The sequence below is a fragment of the Daphnia pulicaria genome, chromosome 6, assembly GCF_021234035.1.
Source record: "Daphnia pulicaria isolate SC F1-1A chromosome 6, SC_F0-13Bv2, whole genome shotgun sequence".
Lineage (NCBI taxonomy): Eukaryota > Metazoa > Arthropoda > Branchiopoda > Diplostraca > Daphniidae > Daphnia > Daphnia pulicaria.
The window spans coordinates 16,213,329-16,237,444 of record NC_060918.1 but is presented as its reverse complement, the minus strand read 5'-3'; the positions used below and the strand labels follow the sequence as shown (position 1 = coordinate 16,237,444).

At 41.1% G+C, this 24,116-nt stretch overlaps 1 long non-coding RNA gene and 32 other non-coding genes across 33 annotated transcripts; 16 read left to right on the top strand and 17 right to left on the bottom strand.

The window, feature by feature from the left end:
- Positions 1-1,814: 1,814 nt before the first annotated feature.
- On the bottom strand, positions 1,815-2,325 carry LOC124342380. The gene is made up of 3 exons (XR_006918801.1): positions 2,115-2,325; positions 1,952-2,051; positions 1,815-1,884 (listed from the first exon to the last, which is right to left on the bottom strand). It is a non-coding gene; the product is annotated as an uncharacterized LOC124342380 (long non-coding RNA).
- Positions 2,326-9,369: 7,044 nt separating this feature from the next.
- Positions 9,370-9,443, bottom strand: Trnai-aau. Its single transcript has one exon. It is a non-coding gene; the product is annotated as a tRNA-Ile (tRNA).
- Positions 9,444-9,707: 264 nt separating this feature from the next.
- On the bottom strand, positions 9,708-9,791 carry Trnar-ucu. The gene is given in 2 exon segments: positions 9,708-9,743; positions 9,755-9,791. It is a non-coding gene; the product is annotated as a tRNA-Arg (tRNA).
- Positions 9,792-9,909: 118 nt separating this feature from the next.
- Trnas-uga lies at positions 9,910-9,991 on the top strand. Its single transcript has one exon. It is a non-coding gene; the product is annotated as a tRNA-Ser (tRNA).
- A 411-nt stretch (positions 9,992-10,402) lies between these two features.
- Trnak-uuu lies at positions 10,403-10,475 on the top strand. Its single transcript has one exon. It is a non-coding gene; the product is annotated as a tRNA-Lys (tRNA).
- Positions 10,476-10,973: 498 nt separating this feature from the next.
- Trnar-ccu lies at positions 10,974-11,046 on the top strand. Its single transcript has one exon. It is a non-coding gene; the product is annotated as a tRNA-Arg (tRNA).
- Positions 11,047-11,681: 635 nt separating this feature from the next.
- Trnas-cga lies at positions 11,682-11,763 on the bottom strand. The gene has a single exon. It is a non-coding gene; the product is annotated as a tRNA-Ser (tRNA).
- Positions 11,764-11,840: 77 nt separating this feature from the next.
- Trnai-aau lies at positions 11,841-11,914 on the bottom strand. Its single transcript has one exon. It is a non-coding gene; the product is annotated as a tRNA-Ile (tRNA).
- Positions 11,915-12,178: 264 nt separating this feature from the next.
- Trnar-ucu lies at positions 12,179-12,262 on the bottom strand. Its single transcript is given in 2 exon segments — positions 12,179-12,214; positions 12,226-12,262. It is a non-coding gene; the product is annotated as a tRNA-Arg (tRNA).
- Positions 12,263-12,380: 118 nt separating this feature from the next.
- Trnas-uga lies at positions 12,381-12,462 on the top strand. Its single transcript has one exon. It is a non-coding gene; the product is annotated as a tRNA-Ser (tRNA).
- A 411-nt stretch (positions 12,463-12,873) lies between these two features.
- Positions 12,874-12,946, top strand: Trnak-uuu. The gene has a single exon. It is a non-coding gene; the product is annotated as a tRNA-Lys (tRNA).
- A 498-nt stretch (positions 12,947-13,444) lies between these two features.
- Trnar-ccu lies at positions 13,445-13,517 on the top strand. The gene has a single exon. It is a non-coding gene; the product is annotated as a tRNA-Arg (tRNA).
- Positions 13,518-14,152: 635 nt separating this feature from the next.
- Trnas-cga lies at positions 14,153-14,234 on the bottom strand. The gene has a single exon. It is a non-coding gene; the product is annotated as a tRNA-Ser (tRNA).
- Positions 14,235-14,311: 77 nt separating this feature from the next.
- Positions 14,312-14,385, bottom strand: Trnai-aau. Its single transcript has one exon. It is a non-coding gene; the product is annotated as a tRNA-Ile (tRNA).
- Positions 14,386-14,649: 264 nt separating this feature from the next.
- On the bottom strand, positions 14,650-14,733 carry Trnar-ucu. Its single transcript is given in 2 exon segments — positions 14,650-14,685; positions 14,697-14,733. It is a non-coding gene; the product is annotated as a tRNA-Arg (tRNA).
- Positions 14,734-14,851: 118 nt separating this feature from the next.
- On the top strand, positions 14,852-14,933 carry Trnas-uga. Its single transcript has one exon. It is a non-coding gene; the product is annotated as a tRNA-Ser (tRNA).
- A 411-nt stretch (positions 14,934-15,344) lies between these two features.
- On the top strand, positions 15,345-15,417 carry Trnak-uuu. The gene has a single exon. It is a non-coding gene; the product is annotated as a tRNA-Lys (tRNA).
- Positions 15,418-15,915: 498 nt separating this feature from the next.
- On the top strand, positions 15,916-15,988 carry Trnar-ccu. Its single transcript has one exon. It is a non-coding gene; the product is annotated as a tRNA-Arg (tRNA).
- A 635-nt stretch (positions 15,989-16,623) lies between these two features.
- On the bottom strand, positions 16,624-16,705 carry Trnas-cga. Its single transcript has one exon. It is a non-coding gene; the product is annotated as a tRNA-Ser (tRNA).
- A 77-nt stretch (positions 16,706-16,782) lies between these two features.
- Positions 16,783-16,856, bottom strand: Trnai-aau. The gene has a single exon. It is a non-coding gene; the product is annotated as a tRNA-Ile (tRNA).
- A 264-nt stretch (positions 16,857-17,120) lies between these two features.
- Positions 17,121-17,204, bottom strand: Trnar-ucu. Its single transcript is given in 2 exon segments — positions 17,121-17,156; positions 17,168-17,204. It is a non-coding gene; the product is annotated as a tRNA-Arg (tRNA).
- A 118-nt stretch (positions 17,205-17,322) lies between these two features.
- On the top strand, positions 17,323-17,404 carry Trnas-uga. Its single transcript has one exon. It is a non-coding gene; the product is annotated as a tRNA-Ser (tRNA).
- A 411-nt stretch (positions 17,405-17,815) lies between these two features.
- On the top strand, positions 17,816-17,888 carry Trnak-uuu. Its single transcript has one exon. It is a non-coding gene; the product is annotated as a tRNA-Lys (tRNA).
- A 498-nt stretch (positions 17,889-18,386) lies between these two features.
- Trnar-ccu lies at positions 18,387-18,459 on the top strand. The gene has a single exon. It is a non-coding gene; the product is annotated as a tRNA-Arg (tRNA).
- Positions 18,460-19,094: 635 nt separating this feature from the next.
- Trnas-cga lies at positions 19,095-19,176 on the bottom strand. Its single transcript has one exon. It is a non-coding gene; the product is annotated as a tRNA-Ser (tRNA).
- A 77-nt stretch (positions 19,177-19,253) lies between these two features.
- On the bottom strand, positions 19,254-19,327 carry Trnai-aau. The gene has a single exon. It is a non-coding gene; the product is annotated as a tRNA-Ile (tRNA).
- Positions 19,328-19,591: 264 nt separating this feature from the next.
- On the bottom strand, positions 19,592-19,675 carry Trnar-ucu. The gene is given in 2 exon segments: positions 19,592-19,627; positions 19,639-19,675. It is a non-coding gene; the product is annotated as a tRNA-Arg (tRNA).
- A 118-nt stretch (positions 19,676-19,793) lies between these two features.
- Positions 19,794-19,875, top strand: Trnas-uga. The gene has a single exon. It is a non-coding gene; the product is annotated as a tRNA-Ser (tRNA).
- Positions 19,876-20,286: 411 nt separating this feature from the next.
- On the top strand, positions 20,287-20,359 carry Trnak-uuu. Its single transcript has one exon. It is a non-coding gene; the product is annotated as a tRNA-Lys (tRNA).
- Positions 20,360-20,857: 498 nt separating this feature from the next.
- On the top strand, positions 20,858-20,930 carry Trnar-ccu. The gene has a single exon. It is a non-coding gene; the product is annotated as a tRNA-Arg (tRNA).
- A 635-nt stretch (positions 20,931-21,565) lies between these two features.
- Trnas-cga lies at positions 21,566-21,647 on the bottom strand. The gene has a single exon. It is a non-coding gene; the product is annotated as a tRNA-Ser (tRNA).
- Positions 21,648-22,062: 415 nt separating this feature from the next.
- Positions 22,063-22,146, bottom strand: Trnar-ucu. The gene is given in 2 exon segments: positions 22,063-22,098; positions 22,110-22,146. It is a non-coding gene; the product is annotated as a tRNA-Arg (tRNA).
- A 118-nt stretch (positions 22,147-22,264) lies between these two features.
- On the top strand, positions 22,265-22,346 carry Trnas-uga. The gene has a single exon. It is a non-coding gene; the product is annotated as a tRNA-Ser (tRNA).
- Positions 22,347-24,116: the final 1,770 nt, after the last annotated feature.

The following is a 24,116-nucleotide window of genomic DNA, read 5'->3' as shown; positions in this document are numbered from 1 at the left end:
TAGCTTATATATATATAATAGCTTCTTTCTTTCTTTAAACTTATTTTATTTTAATAAAGCTGCCATTTCGGACCCAGTTTTGGACATTTTCGGCCCCGGGCCGAAATGGTTAAAAAGGGCCGAAAAGGTATGGGGCCGAAATGTTAGTGTCCGAAACGACGGGATACCGTATTACAGGAGTTGACGTGTTGAGGCTAACTCAACCGAGTCAACGATGATTTGTGTATTAGAAATTTAATTTTTCGTTTCATATTTTAGAAAGCAGAAAGTAATCAAAATAAAATTGTCAAAAAAATATTGTTAGATGCAAAACCAGCGTAAGCAGCGGGAGATTAACTGGGAACAAAACGGGTACCCAACAAAGCATGCTAAAATATTTTTCTCGTAAAAGAATATATAGCCTAACAGGTGACAGAATATATTGACATTCTTCATATCGTGTTGGGGGGGAGGTTGCATTTTCTTCCGTTGTTACTCTTCCACTCTATCAAAACATATTTTAACATTTCTCTTGATTAAAAGCTTCTATGCAAGCAAGGTAGTTTTCCTACGGGAGCAAAGAAGAAAATTAATTCACGGATTGTTTCGTAGACTATATGTTGAAAGTATGTACAGCGTCCGGCTTGCAGGTGATGTTTGCCATCAATCAACAAAGAGTTTTCAAGAATGCAACTTTGTCTGAAGTAGGCTAAACTGTCATCTGAAAAAAATTCTACTGAATGTAAAATCGAATGATGTAAATAATCACCTTATCTTTTTAGCTTACATGCCTTCACATTATTCGAAAATGATTTTTTTTAGCCGAGCACATACTTAAAACACAGATTGGTGACATTCGGGACAAAACATTTCCTGGCACCGGAAGTGCTCGTTGGAATTTGGTTCCGCGTCGCTAAAGCTTTAAATTTCGTCCTAATTGAAGACTTAAGTTGCCCACCCCAAAGTTGCGCTCACCTGGTAACCGTTGTCGTATTTTTAGCTCACCAGTTGGTCCGTTTGAAACCTTCTCGATTAATTGTGTGACGTGATTCCGGGTATCGATGTAAGGTCCCGGCATTGAGGTAGGCCTTGTGGCATCCAGCCGACTCTTCCGACTCATTTTCGTCGTGATCCACTCTCCAGAAAGAAGCCCTCATTACACGATTAAACCACTGCAGCACCTGTTTTAGTTCACCGATCCAATTAAAATAAAGACTAACTCTTATTTGTCTATTCTATTTAGACATAAAAATATTTTAAAAATGGATGGAAAATCGTCTTTCACGTATAGGCAACGGTTTTGACGTACCGACTCAATAGTTAAGCGGGCGAGAGACCAGCTGGACGCTAGCGTTGTAAATCTCCAGAGGAGTTCCACACTGGATGGGCACGCATTTCAGAGGTCGGAAAACTGGGAGGATGTCTTCCCATTTCCTCTCGTCCTGGTAGGTCAAAGAATACGGTTCGTCCTGCCTGAACACTGGAAGGAAATCCGGTGGCAGACAACATAGAATTCCGAAGACACTTACGGCCCAATCTGGGAGCTGAAAACTGGGAGAATCGTTGGCTCGCAAGTGACCAGAATGCACTCAGGTGACTGTTCTCCTCACAGGGGCGTGTTCCATCGCTGGACAGGCGTATTCTTTTGATGCAATTATAGGAGACGGTATTACTGAAGTTTGTTATGTTCGCCAATTCGTTGAGAATGTAACCGGGAAATCCGCAATTGACTCGATGGCATTCCTGTTCGGTATTGTACCATTCTCCGTAGGCCAGGCAAGGTCGACGGACCGACGTAGTCGATAAGCAGGCGTAAACGGATTCGTTTTTTTTTAAATATTTATATACTCAGCCGTTTTGCGGTGGAATCGGATCGAAGCAACTACGACATAAGAGTAATAAGAACTAAAAGAAAAGAAAATGAATCAACGAGTCTAAATAATGACGAAAGCTAAAGAAGCTGATTACGAACCAGACTGTTTTAAAGCAGATTCGGAAACAGCTTTGCATGATCAAACACCTTCATTAGAGAGCGGAATCCCAGCAGGGTGAAGAACCAACATTCTCCAGACCTGAGAGGGGTGACATTTTTTGTTATTGTTTCTGAAAAAGTTGGTAGACAAAATATTCCTTACATGTAAAATTTTCATTAGAATAACATCACTGCAACTTTCAGTTCCAAAAAATCCTGCATGTGTCACAGCATCAGCTAAACTTTCAACTACAATGGCAGCTGATTCCTGGCCTAGTTCTGAGAGAGGTTATTGAAAAAAGAGATCAGGCAAACTTGTGATTTCAAAAGATGTTGGCACTAGAATGTTACCAATCAATCCAAAAGACAGGAATATATAAGCCTGCAATGTCAGTGTAATTTACAACTTGAACTAAATTCTAGAATTAAATTTTTCCGACATTAGAATCCAAAGGCTATATTATTACTATGTAATCCTGTATAGGAATTAAATTTTCTTATATTTTTCAAATTTTTTATGAAACAGAGAAAGAGAAGACGGAATGTATTTTTGGCTAAAATGGAAAGATTTGGATGACAACCAAAATATGTGGGAGCCGTACTCCAACACCAACTGCAAAATCTAATAGCCCAAGTACTACGAAAGGTAAGACTGGGTGTTTTTATCTAGTTTTACTGTTATTTTTGTCATTTCTGCATTACTAGGCTAGAAAATGTTGGAGTGAAGTGTTAAATAAACAGTATTGTATGCAAGTAACTTTTATTCGGGGTTGACATACCTGTCAGCACAAATCTCTTTAATCAAGTGAAGCCTTTGACAGTGACACTTGAAAGACATAGACAGCACTAAAAGGGCTGGGAACACAAAGAAGGTAGTACTAAACAGTTGGGTGGGGTTCGGAAACCACCACGGTTTGGCAACATCTCCAACACCTCCTCTCAAACTGTGGGGGTTTGCGGAAGTGGCTTTACACCGATCTGGTCGCGTAAGAAAATGAATCGAGGTCCTGGGAGTGGTTTTGTCAGGATGTCGGCTAGTTGGTTTTCTGTTGGGACATACGACACCTCGATGTTACCGTTGTGTTGTTGATGTCGCACAAAGTGATACTTGACTGCTATGTGTTTGGTGCGCTGATGGAATTCTGGATTCTTGATGAGACGGATTGCTCCTTGATTATCACAGAGTACAGGGATTGGTCCGATTTCATCGCCTTTCACTTCTCTCAGAAATTGCTGCAACCAGATGGCTTCTTTTGAAGTTTCACTAGCTGCCACGAACTCAGCTTCAGTTGTTGAGAGGGAGACACATTGTTGGAGCTTGCTGCTCCATGACACTGAGGCTCCATTGTACAGAAAAACGAAGCCACTGGTTGACCGGCGGTTGTCCAGGTTTCCAGCAAAGTCGGAGTCAGTGAATCCAGTTAGGTTGTTCTTCTGCTGCCCGTCAAAGCAGAGTCCAAGGTGGGCAGATCCAGCTAGGTAGGCAAATATTCTCTTTACACCATTCCAATGTCCGTCTCCTGGGTTTTGACAGAATTGGGACGCTTGTCCTACAGCAAAGGCTATGTCCGGTCTTGTCGTTGTCATGATATACATGAGGCATCTGATTGCTTCCCTGTAGCGAGTTAAATGAGGGCTAATTGGATCAGGTTGGGTACTTGGTGACATTGCAGCTGTTAGACGGGCATTGGGGTCAGCTGGGATTGACTTTGGGTGACACAAATCAAGATTAAACTTCTTAAGAATTTTGTTGACAAAATCAATTTGAGATATGAAGAGCTTTTTGTTTGGCCTGTCTCTAAGAATGTCTAAACCAATAAAGCGGTCTGCTGGTAAAGAGCGGATTTCAAAGTGCATGTTAAGGTAATTGAGGATGGAGGTGGATACAGATTTTTTGTTTGTACATATAAGACCGTCGTCAACAAATATACACACGATTGTGATTTCACCCTCCTCTTGGCGACGGTAGTAGACACAGCTGTCCGAATCACAGCGAGTAAGTCCAAACTTTACCAGAAATTCATTGAATTTTGTGTTCCAGGCTCTAGGGGACTGTTTCAGTCCATATAGGGATTTCTTGAGGCGGCAAACTTCATTTTCTCGTCCTGCTATGACGAAACCTTCGGGTTGTTCTAGGTAGAGCTCCTCCTCTAGTTCGCCGTAGAGGAACGCTGTTTTTATATCCAGTTGAGTGATTTCCAGATCGAGGGCTGCAACAAGGGAGAGGACGGTGCGGAGAGAGCATTGTTTCACCACCGGTGCGTAGGTGTCCTGGTAGTCTATTCCTTGGCTTTGGGTGTAGCCTTTTGCTACTAGTCGGGCTTTGTATCGAGTAGGAACATCTTTATGGCCAGGTTTCACCGTGAAGATCCATTTCGTCCTGATTGGTTTTCGTCCTTGTGGAAGAGGAGTTAGTTCCCAAGTTTCGTTTTTCATCAGTGATGCGTATTCTTCATCGATAGCTGGTTTCCAGAGGTTCGCTTCATCTGATGTTATGGCTTCGGTGTAGTTGAGTGGCTCATGCGGTTGGTTGGCACACGAGAGTAGTCCTAGGTCACGTCTCCAGTTTTTGAATTTCTCTGAATAGGCTGGTTGTCGACTGGAACGCCTCGGTTGGACTAGTGTTGAGTTCTCTTCCATTTCATCCAGATTCTGTTCACCTTCGGGACGCTGTTCATCTTCCGGATGCTGTTTACCTTCCGGATGCTGTTCACCTTCCGGATGCTGTTCACCTTCCGGACGCTGTTCACCTTCGGGATTCTGTTCACGTTCGGCGTTGGTTGGATCTTTTCTCAGCTGTTCGAATTCTGGTCCGGAGTTGGATTGTCATCTGTTCTTTCTTCTATGAAATCTGATTCAGGAAAAATCAGAATGTGTTTTTCTTCGTTAGAAGGACCTTTGAAGACATTATTCTCGTCAATTAGCACATCTCGACTTATGACTACTCTTTGTTTCTCGTGTACCCAGATTCTGAATGCTTTTGACGCATCACAGTATCCAACAAATATACCTTCTTGGCTTTTTGGATCCAGCTTTTTCCTGGTTGCATCTGGTGTATGGACGAATGTCCTTGCTCCAAAAATTCGGAAGTAGGAGACATCTGGTTTCTTGTGGAACCACATTTCAAATGGTGTTACGCTTGCTGCTTTTGATACGACTCTATTTAGGGTGTATACTGCGTAGGCTACCGCTTCCGCCCATAGCTTCAATGGGATGTTTCTTGTGTAGATGAGACTGCGGGCTGCTTCTAAAATAGTTCGATTCGCTCTCTCTGCTACTCCGTTTTGGGCTGGAGTGTGTGGTGCGGTGGTTTCGTGACGAATGCCTGAATTCCGGAGCCATGTGGAGAAATTCTTGCTGGTGTATTCTCCTCCGTTGTCACTGCGTAGTGTTTTGACCACTTTTCCTGTTGAGTTCTTGAGAAACATTGCGAAGGCACGAAAAAGATCAGGAACTTCATCTTTTGTTTTTAAGAAATTGACAGTAGTCCAGTTGCTGTAGTCGTCTTTGAACGTCACAAAGTACGTGATCCGGCTGGCGTTGGTGGAGTTATTGGGCCACAGATATCTGAGTGAACGAGGGATCCAATATCAGTTCCTCTTGTTCTTCCTTGAGGAAATGGCGACCGGTGCATCTTTCCTAGAGTGCATCCAACACATGGGACCTTTGAATTGCTGTTTGACACATGTGCAAGACGCTCGTGCCATGTTGATAGAGGAAGAACCAGGTTGGCTGCGAGGGCAGAGTCTTCATAGGCCACTTTTGCCGTGATGTTCAGTTGGTAGAGCGTGTTGTCTGTTCTTTTTCCAGTAAGTTCTAAATTACCATTGCGATAGAACTTGGCCTCGTTGTTTGTGAATACTGCTTCTACTCCTTCGTTGGTTGATGCTCCAATGGAAAATAAGTTCGTTCCGAGTTTTGGTACGAAGAGTACGTTTTTGATGGTGATTGGGACTTCTGCACCATTGATCATCGTTGTGGCTTTGACATCTCCTTGGCCTTCAGTTAGGAGTTGGGTGTTACCAATACCAGTAACGTACCTTGGTGTAGAGTCATCAGGCTTGAAGTTCCACAGGATGTTTCTCTGATCTGTCATGTGGCGAGTAGCTCCTGAGTCGGCGTACCAGGTGGAGTCGTTACGGATGGTCTGTTGGGTGGATGAATGATGGCTGTGGTCTCCATGGTCCTTATTGCTGTCCTTGGCTAGATTAGATTTTTCTCCTGGGGATCCCTTTTTGTCTCGTTCGTTTCTTAATCTTTCCCGACATGTGGCGTAGAGATGGGTAGTATCGCCACAGTAATTGCATTTTCTGATGTAGGGGTGTCTGGTGCCAGCTCCTCTTCCATGTCTTCCTCCTCTACTGCGACGGTTATGGAATCCTCCACGGCTGTGTCGATCACTTTGTTGAGGGGGGAAGTTGTTCGAGAAGAAGGCTGAATCTGCAGCATCCGACTGACCGTTGTTGTAGATTTTGGTCACATTTTCTTCTTTAAGTAACCTCTGGGTAAGTGTCTGGATGTTCCTGTTCTTGGCCGGTACGTTATCCCAGACAGACAGGAAATGTCGGAAGCTAGGTGGAAGTGTGACCAGTATTTTGGTCATTACCTGAGCTTCAGTCACAGGCTCGTTGAGGTCTTTCAGTTGAGAGGCAAGTAACTCGATGGCAGATATGTGGGACATGACACTGTGATCTATGCAAGAATAAAATTTAGTGGTGTGTACTGTTAAGCATAGGGGTAGTGACTACCTGGGTGGTATTTGTATTCAAAGAATTGTTGCATCAGAAGATGCTTATTCTCAGCCGCATTCTGAGCATGTTGTGTGGTCAACCTGACCCACATGTCGTTTGCTGACTGGCATCCATAAAGGGTATTCTGTTGCTGTCTCTCTATTGTAGCAAATAGGTAATGACGAGCATGTACATCTTTGGATTTCCAAGCATCAATCAACTTTTGATTGGAATCCTATGAGAAAGTGCATGAGTAAATGAAACAATTTACTCGTAGACAAAAAAAACTTACAGCAGCAGGTATCTTTTCTACTCCATCTACAATATCAAGTAAATTGAATGATTCTAGCAATAATCTGCAACCGAACTTCCATTGTTGAAAGTTACTTCCGTCAAATTTGACTATGTGGCTAATGTCTTTTGACGTCGACATAGACATGTTCGAATCAATATCAGTGTAACACTTAGATTAAGACAATGTAAACTGGACCCATAACCTGTTGGAGTGAAGTGTTAAATAAACAGTATTGTATGCAAGTAACTTTTATTCGGGGTTGACATACCTGTCAGCACAAATCTCTTTAATCAAGTGAAGCCTTTGACAGTGACACTTGAAAGACATAGACAGCACTAAAAGGGCTGGGAACACAAAGAAGGTAGTACTAAACAGTTGGGTGGGGTTCGGCAACCACCACGGTTTGGCAACATCTCCAACAGAAAATAATCTTGAAAAAAAAGAAGAGACCAAGAAAAGGCAAAAGAAAGCTGGAAAGAAAGTGTAAAAGAACGCTAAAGAAGATGAATCGAGAAGAGCAAGGGGATCGAGTTTAATGGTTGGAGATATAAAAGAGATCGCGGCAGAAATGGTAGTTGATGAGGCAGGTCTGGTAGTAGTAGAGAAAGAAGCAGTTGGTGTAGTAGATGTAGATTTGAATAGGGAAGGATTAGGTGTGTCCCCGTGTTCCCTGATTACAGTGTATGCTGGGCTGTAAGTGTGTGAAGTAGAGAGAACAGAAAATCTCCAAGAATTGAATGGAAAAATTGCACTGAGCTGTTTTGAGGGAAGAGTTGAGCTCTCAACATAACAAAATATAGAAAATAGGTTTTCTGTTTAAATTTATTTGGAAAGTTGAATGTTTGCATATTCTGGGCTGTCAGTCTGAACTTGAAAAGTGTTTAATTATATTCTGCAAGTTTGTCTTTCGTTGAATAACCAGCAATGAAGCATTATTGACTCGTAATCAGCATCTGACTGTGTTAGCACTCCCATTTCACACAAAACAACTTCAACACATACAAAACCCCGCCAACCCGGGGTTCGCCCGCGGTTTTCCGACAAGAAAAAAACCTAACAGAAAATGAACCCAACCCAAGACAACGGGTCATCACCAGTATCAATTTCATTTTGTTTTTCTTTTCGACCAAGTGCCAGCGGTTCGGAGCGCTTGTGTATGCGCACCGTCCATGCGGCTTAACAGCACCGCCATTTTTTCTCTCCCGCAACGGTTGGAATTACATTCCCGTTCGTGCAGTCATTCGTGGTTCCCCTTCGTATATCACTCCGTCAGTTGTGCAACAAGACTTTCATTAATCGTGTGGACACAATGCACTGTTTCTCGATAGGAGGTTCTACAATCATGGTCGTCTGCCTTGTGCTAAATATTCGGTCAGAGCGTGTTGGGCCTCTCCAACTTCATCTGCAGTCATCTTCTTCTGGAAACTTCACACGTGCGCTTGTCGTTGCATTATTTATTTGCGGTGATGAGTACTTTTCCATATCACGAGTCTTCGCCATTTTTTTTTTGCTTGAACTCACTTCACGCGGTTTATGGGTGACACCATCTTGGTTTTATAGTTGATTTCTTCTGTGTGTCTGCGAACAGGATGAATGGTGTGTCAGACCCCCTTTCTTTCTGTGGAAAAATCGTATTTATTATATATATATTATATATTGTTACGCTCAAATCAGCATATGGCCTAATTCACACTTGAAGTGAGGTCACTTTAAGCGAAATCAATCACTCTGCCGACTCCCTTTTACACAAGATCCGGTACAGAATGATAAACTGTCAATGTTGGTGCCTATCTAACCTTATTACACCAACAGCGTCCACTAACTATACCAAATAAGAATACATAGCAACAACGGACGAAAAAAGGTGCAAGGTTAATACTCCGAACTAGACTGACAGTCACCGAGAGGGGGAGCAAGGTTAAAAAGAGGAAGGCCAAGAAGCAAGGTTAAACAAGGTGACAAACTACATTAGGCCACCTAGGGTTAAGTAATTAAACCATTAACCCCACAATCAATGATTGATTATCCAGGGTCACCCCGTTGCTTAGTTTGTCTTGTCTTGTCCAGGGCCATCACATATGCTAAAGACCTAAAGACCTTTCGTTCTTCTCTCACTGTGTAGTCCCCTACTGATTTTAAACTTGGATGTTCTCCCAAAAAATGACTAGAAATAACTTCTGGCGTCACTTGATCAAATGTTGTGTAGTTACATTTACCAATAAAATGCCACAAAACCCAGATAGTAGGATTCGAACCTACGCTCCAAGATGGAAACAGATTTCGATTCAGTCGCCTTAACCACTCGGCCATATCTCCATTAAATGTTTTAGCAAAATATTTCGAATGTATCAGTACCTTTTTAGAGTGGAAAATATTTAATGGAAGAATTATAGTGGCCCGTAAGAGGATCGAACTCATGACCTCCGCGTTATTAGCACGGCGCTCTAACCAACTGAGCTAACAGGCCAATAAATTCTTAATATATTAATCAAAGGTTCATTCATCATCAGTTAGGTATACTCTGTGTGTCTTTAGAGAGAATGATTTAAGTTATCTACCAAGCAACGCTATATCAGCAGCACATTTCAATCGTCACTGTGAAGGCAATGCAAGCCAGTGATATTCATTGAGTGTTCGAGATATATTTGTAGTTTTATTGATCTGACATGATTCCCCATGGTTTGTGGTTAACTACTACTCATCATGAACTAATAGTTTCGTCATATGCTATTAATCGTGGCGGGACTCGAACCCGCAATTTTCGGATAACTACTTTCATAGAAGTCCGACGCCTTATCCATTAGGCCACACGACCTACACTTAAAGAAAGTGCTAGGATTTTGCATCTCTCATTTAACCTGCTCTTCAGTAAGGTCAAACGGAAATTTTGGTGAACCAATAAATATTATTACTAGATTGTCTGAAAATTTAGGGCAGTTGTGGCCGAGTGGTTAAGGCGATAGACTTGAAATCTATTCCTCTCTGAGGGCGTAGGTTCGAACCCTACCAACTGCGGTAAATTGCCATTTGTTTCACATGCTAGTATTTTCTAGTGGAACAACTCATTTTCAATCGTTTACTAATATCTCAAATTTACGCATGATTACAAATATGATCTGTGCAGTCATGGGTATCCTAGGTCCCAGGATCTATCTCGGAGCCATAGACCATGACCTGTCAGTTGGGGTTTCCAGAAACGTGTCCATTTTTCAGAGGCCAGTGCCGAAATGCATTATGGCGGTCTTTGAGTGTAGTTTACAAACACAAAATGTAGTCAGAGACAAATTATAGGATGAAAGAATGTGAACTCATTTTGTTTACGAAGAATAGAAAAACGTCCGTACTTCCGTCCGTAAAAGATCTATAAGCAATCGTAAAATTTAAAAATGAACTCGAACGGAAAACTATTGCAATATCAAATATTAAGCCCGGTTAGCTCAGACGGTAGAGCGCGGGACTTTTAATCCTGAGGTCAAGGGTTCAAGTCCCTTATCGGGCGGCTAGTCTTTTGATTTTAGTTAGTATTTTTGGTTTTCCACCATTTATTATCAAGTTAATATCGTTTGAAATCATTCACAATTATGGGCAGAATTCATAGATGTTCATAGACGACAACACGAGTTCTCATGGTGTTTCTTTATGTTAATTCCTACGATGTAGAGAAAGTGCGAACCAAAAGGAAGTACATTCGGATATAGGTCGTGGAACATACACAAATAATGAAATGAGATAGTGAGAAAGAGTATCCCTCATTGTGAGAGTAGAAAGCCTTGATATTTGATACAACTAATTGCAATAGTAAATGTATGTCCAGTTATAGAACTCGAAAGCTGTAAATAGAGTTTGTAGTTAAGATTATTCAAAAAACATGGTTTTCAAGATTGAGACGATGTCCACAGACGGTAATCGCTGTATGTTTATATAACATGGGACGTTTGGCTATCTTCTTGGAAAAAGCTTTGCGTCATTCCTCGGATAGGAGATTCAACCTAATTCAGCCTTTGTGGCCTAATGGATAAGGCACCGGCCTCCTAAGCCGGGGATTGCGAGTTCGAGTCTCGCCAGAGGTAGCGAGCAACCGAAACTATAATTATCGAAAATCGTCGTTAAATTGGCAATTATTTGTCTTTTGTTTTACTGTTTTCAAGCAAAAATTTTCATTGGTCCAAGTGTTGGGAAATCGCTGAAATGGCATGCTTAAACTTGGAAACCTTTGCCAGTGACAATTACTTGGCAGCGGAACTTATTCTGCTGTTTTACAGGTGAACTCTGACTCTCTCATCCTTCTCTGCCGTCTTCACTGGTTCCTGGAGCAACAACGCGCTGAATTCAAGACGCTGGTCATAATGGTAAGGTGCATTCTCGGCAACGTGTACTTGTTGTCTCTCATCTACTTTTAGAAACTATCTAAACCTGGCCTACGATCACAGACCTCGACTTCGATGGACCTGACTGTTCTTACCACTCGTACGGACCATTGTTGAGAGCATGCCTTATCCAGGGTCACCCCGTTGCTAAGTTTGTCTTGTCTTGTCCAGGGCCATCACATATGCTAAAGACCTAAAGACCTTTCGTTCTTCTCTCACTGTGTAGTCCCCTACTGATTTTAAACTTGGATGTTCTCCCAAAAAATGACTAGAAATAACTTCTGGCGTCACTTGATCAAATGTTGTGTAGTTACATTTACCAATAAAATGCCACAAAACGCAGATAGTAGGATTCGAACCTACGCTCCAAGATGGAAACAGATTTCGAGTCAGTCGCCTTAACCACTCGGCCATATCTCCATTAAATGTTTTAGCAAAATATTTCGAATGTATCAGTACCTTTTTAGAGTGGAAAATATTTAATGGAAGAATTATAGTGGCCCGTAAGAGGATCGAACTCATGACCTCCGCGTTATTAGCACGGCGCTCTAACCAACTGAGCTAACAGGCCAATAAATTCTTAATATATTAATCAAAGGTTCATTCATCATCAGTTAGGTATACTCTGTGTGTCTTTAGAGAGAATGATTTAAGTTATCTACCAAGCAACGCTATATCAGCAGCACATTTCAATCGTCACTGTGAAGGCAATGCAAGCCAGTGATATTCATTGAGTGTTCGAGATATATTTGTAGTTTTATTGATCTGACATGATTCCCCATGGTTTGTGGTTAACTACTACTCATCATGAACTAATAGTTTCGTCATATGCTATTAATCGTGGCGGGACTCGAACCCGCAATTTTCGGATAACTACTTTCATAGAAGTCCGACGCCTTATCCATTAGGCCACACGACCTACATTTAAAGAAAGTGCTAGGATTTTGCATCTCTCATTTAACCTGCTCTTCAGTAAGGTCAAACGGAAATTTTGGTGAACCAATAAATATTATTACTAGATTGTCTGAAAATTTGGGGCAGTTGTGGCCGAGTGGTTAAGGCGATAGACTTGAAATCTATTCCTCTCTGAGGGCGTAGGTTCGAACCCTACCAACTGCGATGAATTGCCATTTGTTTCACATGCTAGTATTTTCTAGTGGAACAACTCATTTTCAATCGTTTACTAATATCTCAAATTTACGCATGATTACAAATATGATCTGTGCAGTCATGGGTATCCTAGGTCCCAGGATCTATCTCGGAGCCATAGACCATGACCTGTCAGTTGGGGTTTCCAGAAACGTGTCCATTTTTCAGAGGCCAGTGCCGAAATGCATTATGGCGGTCTTTGAGTGTAGTTTACAAACACAAAATGTAGTCAGAGACAAATTATAGGATGAAAGAATGTGAACTCATTTTGTTTACGAAGAATAGAAAAACGTCCGTACTTCCGTCCGTAAAAGATCTATAAGCAATCGTAAAATTTAAAAATGAACTCGAACGGAAAACTATTGCAATATCAAATATTAAGCCCGGTTAGCTCAGACGGTAGAGCGCGGGACTTTTAATCCTGAGGTCAAGGGTTCAAGTCCCTTATCGGGCGGCTAGTCTTTTGATTTTAGTTAGTATTTTTGGTTTTCCACCATTTATTATCAAGTTAATATCGTTTGAAATCATTCACAATTATGGGCAGAATTCATAGATGTTCATAGACGACAACACGAGTTCTCATGGTGTTTCTTTATGTTAATTCCTACGATGTAGAGAAAGTGCGAACCAAAAGGAAGTACATTCGGATATAGGTCGTGGAACATACACAAATAATGAAATGAGATAGTGAGAAAGAGTATCCCTCATTGTGAGAGTAGAAAGCCTTGATATTTGATACAACTAATTGCAATAGTAAATGTATGTCCAGTTATAGAACTCGAAAGCTGTAAATAGAGTTTGTAGTTAAGATTATTCAAAAAACATGGTTTTCAAGATTGAGACGATGTCCACAGACGGTAATCGCTGTATGTTTATATAACATGGGACGTTTGGCTATCTTCTTGGAAAAAGCTTTGCGTCATTCCTCGGATAGGAGATTCAACCTAATTCAGCCTTTGTGGCCTAATGGATAAGGCACCGGCCTCCTAAGCCGGGGATTGCGAGTTCGAGTCTCGCCAGAGGTAGCGAGCAACCGAAACTATAATTATCGAAAATCGTCGTTAAATTGGCAATTATTTGTCTTTTGTTTTACTGTTTTCAAGCAAAAATTTTCATTGGTCCAAGTGTTGGGAAATCGCTGAAATGGCATGCTTAAACTTGGAAACCTTTGCCAGTGACAATTACTTGGCAGCGGAACTTATTCTGCGGTTTTACAGGTGAACTCTGACTCTCTCATCCTTCTCTGCCGTCTTCACTGGTTCCTGGAGCAACAACGCGCTGAATTCAAGACGCTGGTCATAATGGTAAGGTGCATTCTCGGCAACGTGTACTTGTTGTCTCTCATCTACTTTTAGAAACTATCTAAACCTGGCCTACGATCACAGACCTCGACTTCGATGGACCTGACTGTTCTTACCACTCGTACGGACCATTGTTGAGAGCATGCCTTATCCAGGGTCACCCCGTTGCTAAGTTTGTCTTGTCTTGTCCAGGGCCATCACATATGCTAAAGACCTAAAGACCTTTCGTTCTTCTCTCACTGTGTACTCCCCTACTGATTTTAAACTTGGATGTTCTCCCAAAAAATGACTAGAAATAACTTCTGGCGTCACTTGATCAAATGTTGTGTAGTTACATTTACCAATAAAATGCCACAAAACGCAGATAGTAGGATTCGAACCTACGCTCCAAGATGGAAACAGATTTCGAGTCAGTCGCCTTAACCACTCGGCCATACCTGCATTAAATGTTTTAGCAAAATATTTCGAATGTATCAGTACCTTTTTAGAGTGGAAAATATTTAATGGAAGAATTATAGTGGCCCGTAAGAGGATCGAACTCATGACCTCCGCGTTATTAGCACGGCGCTCTAACCAACTGAGCTAACAGGCCAATAAATTCTTAATATATTAATCAAAGGTTCATTCATCATCAGTTAGGTATACTCTGTGTGTCTTTAGAGAGAATGATTTAAGTTATCTACCAAGCAACGCTATATCAGCAGCACATTTCAATCGTCACTGTGAAGGCAATGCAAGCCAGTGATATTCATTGAGTGTTCGAGATATATTTGTAGTTTTATTGATCTGACATGATTCCCCATGGTTTGTGGTTAACTACTACTCATCATGAACTAATAGTTTCGTCATATGCTATTAATCGTGGCGGGACTCGAACCCGCAATTTTCGGATAACTACTTTCATAGAAGTCCGACGCCTTATCCATTAGGCCACACGACCTACATTTAAAGAAAGTGCTAGGATTTTGCATCTCTCATTTAACCTGCTCTTCAGTAAGGTCAAACGGAAATTTTGGTGAACCAATAAATATTATTACTAGATTGTCTGAAAATTTGGGGCAGTTGTGGCCGAGTGGTTAAGGCGATAGACTTGAAATCTATTCCTCTCTGAGGGCGTAGGTTCGAACCCTACCAACTGCGATGAATTGCCATTTGTTTCACATGCTAGTATTTTCTAGTGGAACAACTCATTTTCAATCGTTTACTAATATCTCAAATTTACGCATGATTACAAATATGATCTGTGCAGTCATGGGTATCCTAGGTCCCAGGATCTATCTCGGAGCCATAGACCATGACCTGTCAGTTGGGGTTTCCAGAAACGTGTCCATTTTTCAGAGGCCAGTGCCGAAATGCATTATGGCGGTCTTTGAGTGTAGTTTACAAACACAAAATGTAGTCAGAGACAAATTATAGGATGAAAGAATGTGAACTCATTTTGTTTACGAAGAATAGAAAAACGTCCGTACTTCCGTCCGTAAAAGATCTATAAGCAATCGTAAAATTTAAAAATGAACTCGAACGGAAAACTATTGCAATATCAAATATTAAGCCCGGTTAGCTCAGACGGTAGAGCGCGGGACTTTTAATCCTGAGGTCAAGGGTTCAAGTCCCTTATCGGGCGGCTAGTCTTTTGATTTTAGTTAGTATTTTTGGTTTTCCACCATTTATTATCAAGTTAATATCGTTTGAAATCATTCACAATTATGGGCAGAATTCATAGATGTTCATAGACGACAACACGAGTTCTCATGGTGTTTCTTTATGTTAATTCCTACGATGTAGAGAAAGTGCGAACCAAAAGGAAGTACATTCGGATATAGGTCGTGGAACATACACAAATAATGAAATGAGATAGTGAGAAAGAGTATCCCTCATTGTGAGAGTAGAAAGCCTTGATATTTGATACAACTAATTGCAATAGTAAATGTATGTCCAGTTATAGAACTCGAAAGCTGTAAATAGAGTTTGTAGTTAAGATTATTCAAAAAACATGGTTTTCAAGATTGAGACGATGTCCACAGACGGTAATCGCTGTATGTTTATATAACATGGGACGTTTGGCTATCTTCTTGGAAAAAGCTTTGCGTCATTCCTCGGATAGGAGATTCAACCTAATTCAGCCTTTGTGGCCTAATGGATAAGGCACCGGCCTCCTAAGCCGGGGATTGCGAGTTCGAGTCTCGCCAGAGGTAGCGAGCAACCGAAACTATAATTATCGAAAATCGTCGTTAAATTGGCAATTATTTGTCTTTTGTTTTACTGTTTTCAAGCAAAAATTTTCATTGGTCCAAGTGTTGGGAAATCGCTGAAATGGCATGCTTAAACTTGGAAACCTTTGCCAGTGACAATTACTTGGCAGCGGAACTTATTCTGCGGTTTTACAGGTGAACTCTGACTCTCTCATCCTTCTCTGCCGTCTTCACTGGTTCCTGGAGCAACAACGCGCTGAATTCAAGACGCTGGTCATAATGGTAAGGTGCATTCTCGGCAACGTGTACTTGTTGTCTCTCATCTACTTTTAGAAACTATCTAAACCTGGCCTACGATCACAGACCTCGACTTCGATGGACCTGACTGTTCTTACCACTCGTACGGACCATTGTTGAGAGCATGCCTTATCCAGGGTCACCCCGTTGCTAAGTTTGTCTTGTCTTGTCCAGGGCCATCACATATGCTAAAGACCTAAAGACCTTTCGTTCTTCTCTCACTGTGTACTCCCCTACTGATTTTAAACTTGGATGTTCTCCCAAAAAATGACTAGAAATAACTTCTGGCGTCACTTGATCAAATGTTGTGTAGTTACATTTACCAATAAAATGCCACAAAACGCAGATAGTAGGATTCGAACCTACGCTCCAAGATGGAAACAGATTTCGAGTCAGTCGCCTTAACCACTCGGCCATACCTGCATTAAATGTTTTAGCAAAATATTTCGAATGTATCAGTACCTTTTTAGAGTGGAAAATATTTAATGGAAGAATTATAGTGGCCCGTAAGAGGATCGAACTCATGACCTCCGCGTTATTAGCACGGCGCTCTAACCAACTGAGCTAACAGGCCAATAAATTCTTAATATATTAATCAAAGGTTCATTCATCATCAGTTAGGTATACTCTGTGTGTCTTTAGAGAGAATGATTTAAGTTATCTACCAAGCAACGCTATATCAGCAGCACATTTCAATCGTCACTGTGAAGGCAATGCAAGCCAGTGATATTCATTGAGTGTTCGAGATATATTTGTAGTTTTATTGATCTGACATGATTCCCCATGGTTTGTGGTTAACTACTACTCATCATGAACTAATAGTTTCGTCATATGCTATTAATCGTGGCGGGACTCGAACCCGCAATTTTCGGATAACTACTTTCATAGAAGTCCGACGCCTTATCCATTAGGCCACACGACCTACACTTAAAGAAAGTGCTAGGATTTTGCATCTCTCATTTAACCTGCTCTTCAGTAAGGTCAAACGGAAATTTTGGTGAACCAATAAATATTATTACTAGATTGTCTGAAAATTTGGGGCAGTTGTGGCCGAGTGGTTAAGGCGATAGACTTGAAATCTATTCCTCTCTGAGGGCGTAGGTTCGAACCCTACCAACTGCGATGAATTGCCATTTGTTTCACATGCTAGTATTTTCTAGTGGAACAACTCATTTTCAATCGTTTACTAATATCTCAAATTTACGCATGATTACAAATATGATCTGTGCAGTCATGGGTATCCTAGGTCCCAGGATCTATCTCGGAGCCATAGACCATGACCTGTCAGTTGGGGTTTCCAGAAACGTGTCCATTTTTCAGAGGCCAGTGCCGAAATGCATTATGGCGGTCTTTGAGTGTAGTTTACAAACACAAAATGTAGTCAGAGACAAATTATAGGATGAAAGAATGTGAACTCATTTTGTTTACGAAGAATAGAAAAACGTCCGTACTTCCGTCCGTAAAAGATCTATAAGCAATCGTAAAATTTAAAAATGAACTCGAACGGAAAACTATTGCAATATCAAATATTAAGCCCGGTTAGCTCAGACGGTAGAGCGCGGGACTTTTAATCCTGAGGTCAAGGGTTCAAGTCCCTTATCGGGCGGCTAGTCTTTTGATTTTAGTTAGTATTTTTGGTTTTCCACCATTTATTATCAAGTTAATATCGTTTGAAATCATTCACAATTATGGGCAGAATTCATAGATGTTCATAGACGACAACACGAGTTCTCATGGTGTTTCTTTATGTTAATTCCTACGATGTAGAGAAAGTGCGAACCAAAAGGAAGTACATTCGGATATAGGTCGTGGAACATACACAAATAATGAAATGAGATAGTGAGAAAGAGTATCCCTCATTGTGAGAGTAGAAAGCCTTGATATTTGATACAACTAATTGCAATAGTAAATGTATGTCCAGTTATAGAACTCGAAAGCTGTAAATAGAGTTTGTAGTTAAGATTATTCAAAAAACATGGTTTTCAAGATTGAGACGATGTCCACAGACGGTAATCGCTGTATGTTTATATAACATGGGACGTTTGGCTATCTTCTTGGAAAAAGCTTTGCGTCATTCCTCGGATAGGAGATTCAACCTAATTCAGCCTTTGTGGCCTAATGGATAAGGCACCGGCCTCCTAAGCCGGGGATTGCGAGTTCGAGTCTCGCCAGAGGTAGCGAGCAACCGAAACTATAATTATCGAAAATCGTCGTTAAATTGGCAATTATTTGTCTTTTGTTTTACTGTTTTCAAGCAAAAATTTTCATTGGTCCAAGTGTTGGGAAATCGCTGAAATGGCATGCTTAAACTTGGAAACCTTTGCCAGTGACAATTACTTGGCAGCGGAACTTATTCTGCGGTTTTACAGGTGAACTCTGACTCTCTCATCCTTCTCTGCCGTCTTCACTGGTTCCTGGAGCAACAACGCGCTGAATTCAAGACGCTGGTCATAATGGTAAGGTGCATTCTCGGCAACGTGTACTTGTTGTCTCTCATCTACTTTTAGAAACTATCTAAACCTGGCCTACGATCACAGACCTCGACTTCGATGGACCTGACTGTTCTTACCACTCGTACGGACCATTGTTGAGAGCATGCCTTATCCAGGGTCACCCCGTTGCTAAGTTTGTCTTGTCTTGTCCAGGGCCATCACATATGCTAAAGACCTAAAGACCTTTCGTTCTTCTCTCACTGTGTAGTCCCCTACTGATTTTAAACTTGGATGTTCTCCCAAAAAATGACTAGAAATAACTTCTGGCGTCACTTGATCAAATGTTGTGTAGTTACATTTACCAATAAAATGCCACAAAACGCAGATAGTAGGATTCGAACCTACGCTCCAAGATGGAAACAGATTTCGAGTCAGTCGCCTTAACCACTCGGCCATATCTGCATTAAATGTTTTAGCAAAATATTTCGAATGTATCAGTACCTTTTTAGAGTGGAAAATATTTAATGGAAGAATTATAGTGGCCCGTAAGAGGATCGAACTCATGACCTCCGCGTTATTAGCACGGCGCTCTAACCAACTGAGCTAACAGGCCAATAAATTCTTAATATATTAATCAAAGGTTCATTCATCATCAGTTAGGTATACTCTGTGTGTCTTTAGAGAGAATGATTTAAGTTATCTACCAAGCAACGCTATATCAGCAGCACATTTCAATCGTCACTGTGAAGGCAATGCAAGCCAGTGATATTCATTGAGTGTTCGAGATATATTTGTAGTTTTATTGATCTGACATGATTCCCCATGGTTTGTGGTTAACTACTACTCATCATGAACTAATAGTTTCGTCATATGCTATTAATCGTGGCGGGACTCGAACCCGCAATTTTCGGATAACTACTTTCATAGAAGTCCGACGCCTTATCCATTAGGCCACACGACCTACACTTAAAGAAAGTGCTAGGATTTTGCATCTCTCATTTAACCTGCTCTTCAGTAAGGTCAAACGGAAATTTTGGTGAACCAATAAATATTATTACTAGATTGTCTGAAAATTTAAGGCAGTTGTGGCCGAGTGGTTAAGGCGATAGACTTGAAATCTATTCCTCTCTGAGGGCGTAGGTTCGAACCCTACCAACTGCGGTAAATTGCCATTTGTTTCACATGCTAGTATTTTCTAGTGGAACAACTCATTTTCAATCGTTTACTAATATCTCAAATTTACGCATGATTACAAATATGATCTGTGCAGTCATGGGTATCCTAGGTCCCAGGATCTATCTCGGAGCCATAGACCATGACCTGTCAGTTGGGGTTTCCAGAAACGTGTCCATTTTTCAGAGGCCAGTGCCGAAATGCATTATGGCGGTCTTTGAGTGTAGTTTACAAACACAAAATGTAGTCAGAGACAAATTATAGGATGAAAGAATGTGAACTCATTTTGTTTACGAAGAATAGAAAAACGTCCGTACTTCCGTCCGTAAAAGATCTATAAGCAATCGTAAAATTTAAAAATGAACTCGAACGGAAAACTATTGCAATATCATATATTAAGCCCGGTTAGCTCAGACGGTAGAGCGCGGGACTTTTAATCCTGAGGTCAAGGGTTCAAGTCCCTTATCGGGCGGCTAGTCTTTTGATTTTAGTTAGTATTTTTGGTTTTCCACCATTTATTATCAAGTTAATATCGTTTGAAATCATTCACAATTATGGGCAGAATTCATAGATGTTCATAGACGACAACACGAGTTCTCATGGTGTTTCTTTATGTTAATTCCTACGATGTAGAGAAAGTGCGAACCAAAAGGAAGTACATTCGGATATAGGTCGTGGAACATACACAAATAATGAAATGAGATAGTGAGAAAGAGTATCCCTCATTGTGAGAGTAGAAAGCCTTGATATTTGATACAACTAATTGCAATAGTAAATGTATGTCCAGTTATAGAACTCGAAAGCTGTAAATAGAGTTTGTAGTTAAGATTATTCAAAAAACATGGTTTTCAAGATTGAGACGATGTCCACACACGTTAATCGCTGTATGTTTATATAACATGGGACGTTTGGCTATCTTCTAGGAAAAAGCTTTGCGTCATTCCTCGGATAGGAGATTCAAAATAACTCAGCCTTTGTGGCCTAATGGATAAGGCACCGGCCTCCTAAGCCGGGGATTGCGAGTTCGAGTCTCGCCAGAGGTAGCGAGCAACCGAAACTATAATTATCGAAAATCGTCGTTAAATTGGCAATTATTTGTCTTTTGTTTTACTGTTTTCAAGCAAAAATTTTCATTGGTCCAAGTGTTGGGAAATCGCTGAAATGGCATGCTTAAACTTGGAAACCTTTGCCAGTGACAATTACTTGGCAGCGGAACTTATTCTGCTGTTTTACAGGTGAACTCTGACTCTCTCATCCTTCTCTGCCGTCTTCACTGGTTCCTGGAGCAACAACGCGCTGAATTCACGACGCTGGTCATGGTGGTAAGGTGCATTCTCGGCAACGTGTACTTGTTGTCTCTCATCTACTTTTAGAAACTATCTAAACCTGGCCTACGATCACAGACCTCGACTTCGATGGACCTGACTGTTCTTACCACTCGTACGGACCATTGTTGAGAGCATGCCTTATCCAGGGTCACCCCGTTGCTAAGTTTGTCTTGTCTTGTCCAGGGCCATCACATATGCTAAAGACCTAAAGACCTTTCGTTTTTCTCTCACTGTGTACTCCCCTACTGATTTTAAACTTGGATGTTCTCCCAAAAAATGACTAGAAATAACTTCTGGCGTCACTTGATCAAATGTTGTGTAGTTACATTTACCAATAAAATGCCACAAAACGCAGATAGTAGCATTCGAACCTACGCTCCAAGATGGAAACAGATTTCGAGTCAGTCGCCTTAACCACTCGGCCATATCTGCATTAAATGTTTTAGCAAAATATTTCGAATGTATCAGTACCTTTTTAGAGTGGAAAATATTTAATGGAAGAATTATAGTGGCCCGTAAGAGGGTCGAACTCATGACCTCCGCGTTATTAGCACGGCGCTCTAACCAACTGAGCTAACAGGCCAATAAATTCTTAATATATTAATCAAAGGTTCATTCATCATCAGTTAGGTATACTCTGTGTGTCTTTAGAGAGAATGATTTAAGTTATCTACCAAGCAACGCTATATCAGCAGCACATTTCAATCGTCACTGTGAAGGCAATGCAAGCCAGTGATATTCATTGAGTGTTCGAGATATATTTGTAGTTTTATTGATCGGACATGATTCCCCATGGTTTGTGGTTAACTACTACTCATCATGAACTAATAGTTTCGTCATATGCTATTAATCGTGGCGGGACTCGAACCCGCAATTTTCGGATAACTACTTTCATAGAAGTCCGACGCCTTATCCATTAGGCCACACGACCTACACTTAAAGAAAGTGCTAGGATTTTGCATCTCTCATTTAACCTGCTCTTCAGTAAGGTCAAACGGAAATTTTGGTGAACCAATAAATATTATTACTAGATTGTCTGAAAATTTAGGGCAGTTGTGGCCGAGTGGTTAAGGCGATAGACTTGAAATCTATTCCTCTCTGAGGGCGTAGGTTCGAACCCTACCAACTGCGGTAAATTGCCATTTGTTTCACATGCTAGTATTTTCTAGTGGAACAACTCATTTTCAATCGTTTACTAATATCTCAAATTTACGCATGATTACAAATATGATCTGTGCAGTCATGGGTATCCTTGGTCCCAGGATCTATCTCGGAGCCATAGACCATGACCTGTCAGTTGGGGTTTCCAGAAACGTGTCCATTTTTCAGAGGCCAGTGCCGAAATGCATTATGGCGGTCTTTGAGTGTAGTTTACAAACACAAAATGTAGTCAGAGACAAATTATAGGATGAAAGAATGTGAACTCATTTTGTTTACGAAGAATAGAAAAACGTCCGTACTTCCGTCCGTAAAAGATCTATAAGCAATCGTAAAATTTAAAAATGAACTCGAACGGAAAACTATTGCAATATTAATTATTAAGCCCGGTTAGCTCAGACGGTAGAGCGCGGGACTTTTAATCCTGAGGTCAAGCGTTCAAGTCCCTTATCGGGCGGCTAGTCTTCTGATTTTAGTTAGTATTGTTGGTTTTCCACCATTTATTATCAAGTTAATATCGTTTGAAATCATTCACAATTATGGGCAGAATTCATAGATGTTCATAGACGACAACACGAGTTCTCATGGTGTTTCTTTATGTTAATTCCTACGATGTCGAGAAAGTGCGAACCAAAAGGAAGTACATTCGGATATAGGTCGTGGAACATACACAAATAATGAAATGAGATAGTGAGAAAGAGTATCCCTCATTGTGAGAGTAGAAAGCCTTGATATTTGATACAACTAATTGCAATAGTAAATGTATGTCCAGTTATAGAACTCGAAAGCTGTAAATAGAGTTTGTAGTTAAGATTATTCAAAAAACATGGTTTTCAAGATTGAGACGATGTCCACACACGTTAATCGCTGTATGTTTATATAACATGGGACGTTTGGCTATCTTCTAGGAAAAAGCTTTGCGTCATTCCTCGGATAGGAGATTCAAAATAACTCAGCCTTTGTGGCTCAATGGATAAGGCACTGGCTTCCTAAGCCGGGGATTGCAAGTTCGAGTCTCGCCAGAGGTAGCGAGCAACCGAAACTATAATTATCGAAAATCGTCGTTAAATTGGCAATTATTTGTCTTTTGTTTTACTGTTTTCAAGCAAAAATTTTCATTGGTCCAAGTGTTGGGAAATCGCTGAAATGGCATGCTTAAACTTGGAAACCTTTGCCAGTGACAATTACTTGGCAGCGGAACTTATTCTGCTGTTTTACAGGTGAACTCTGACTCTCTCATCCTTCTCTGCCGTCTTCACTGGTTCCTGGAGCAACAACGCGCTGAATTCAAGACGCTGGTCATGATGGTAAGGTGCATTCTCGGCAACGCATTCAACTGCTCCATGCATTCGTTCTCTCTACTCTTGACTGCAACAACTCTCTTCTGGTCGGATGTCCTGAATCAAAGCTATGTGTGCTTCAAAAGGTACAAAATTGGGCTGCTCGACTCGCGACTGGCTGCAATAGACGTGACCACATCACTCCGTGTCTTAAATCCCTTCATTGGCTTCCCGTCCGCCAACGCATTGATTTTAAGATATCGTTGCTTATGTTTAATTGCCTAAATGGTACTGCACCAAGCTATTTGACTTCCCTTGTCGCGCGCTACGAGCCACCCAGTTCTCTTCGTCGTTTGTCCTCCCGTCCTGAGCTTGTTGTACCAAGAATCAAAACAAAGAAGTATGGCTCCACCTCCTTCTCATATGCTGGCCCAGCAATCTGGAACGCATTACCCTTTTCCGT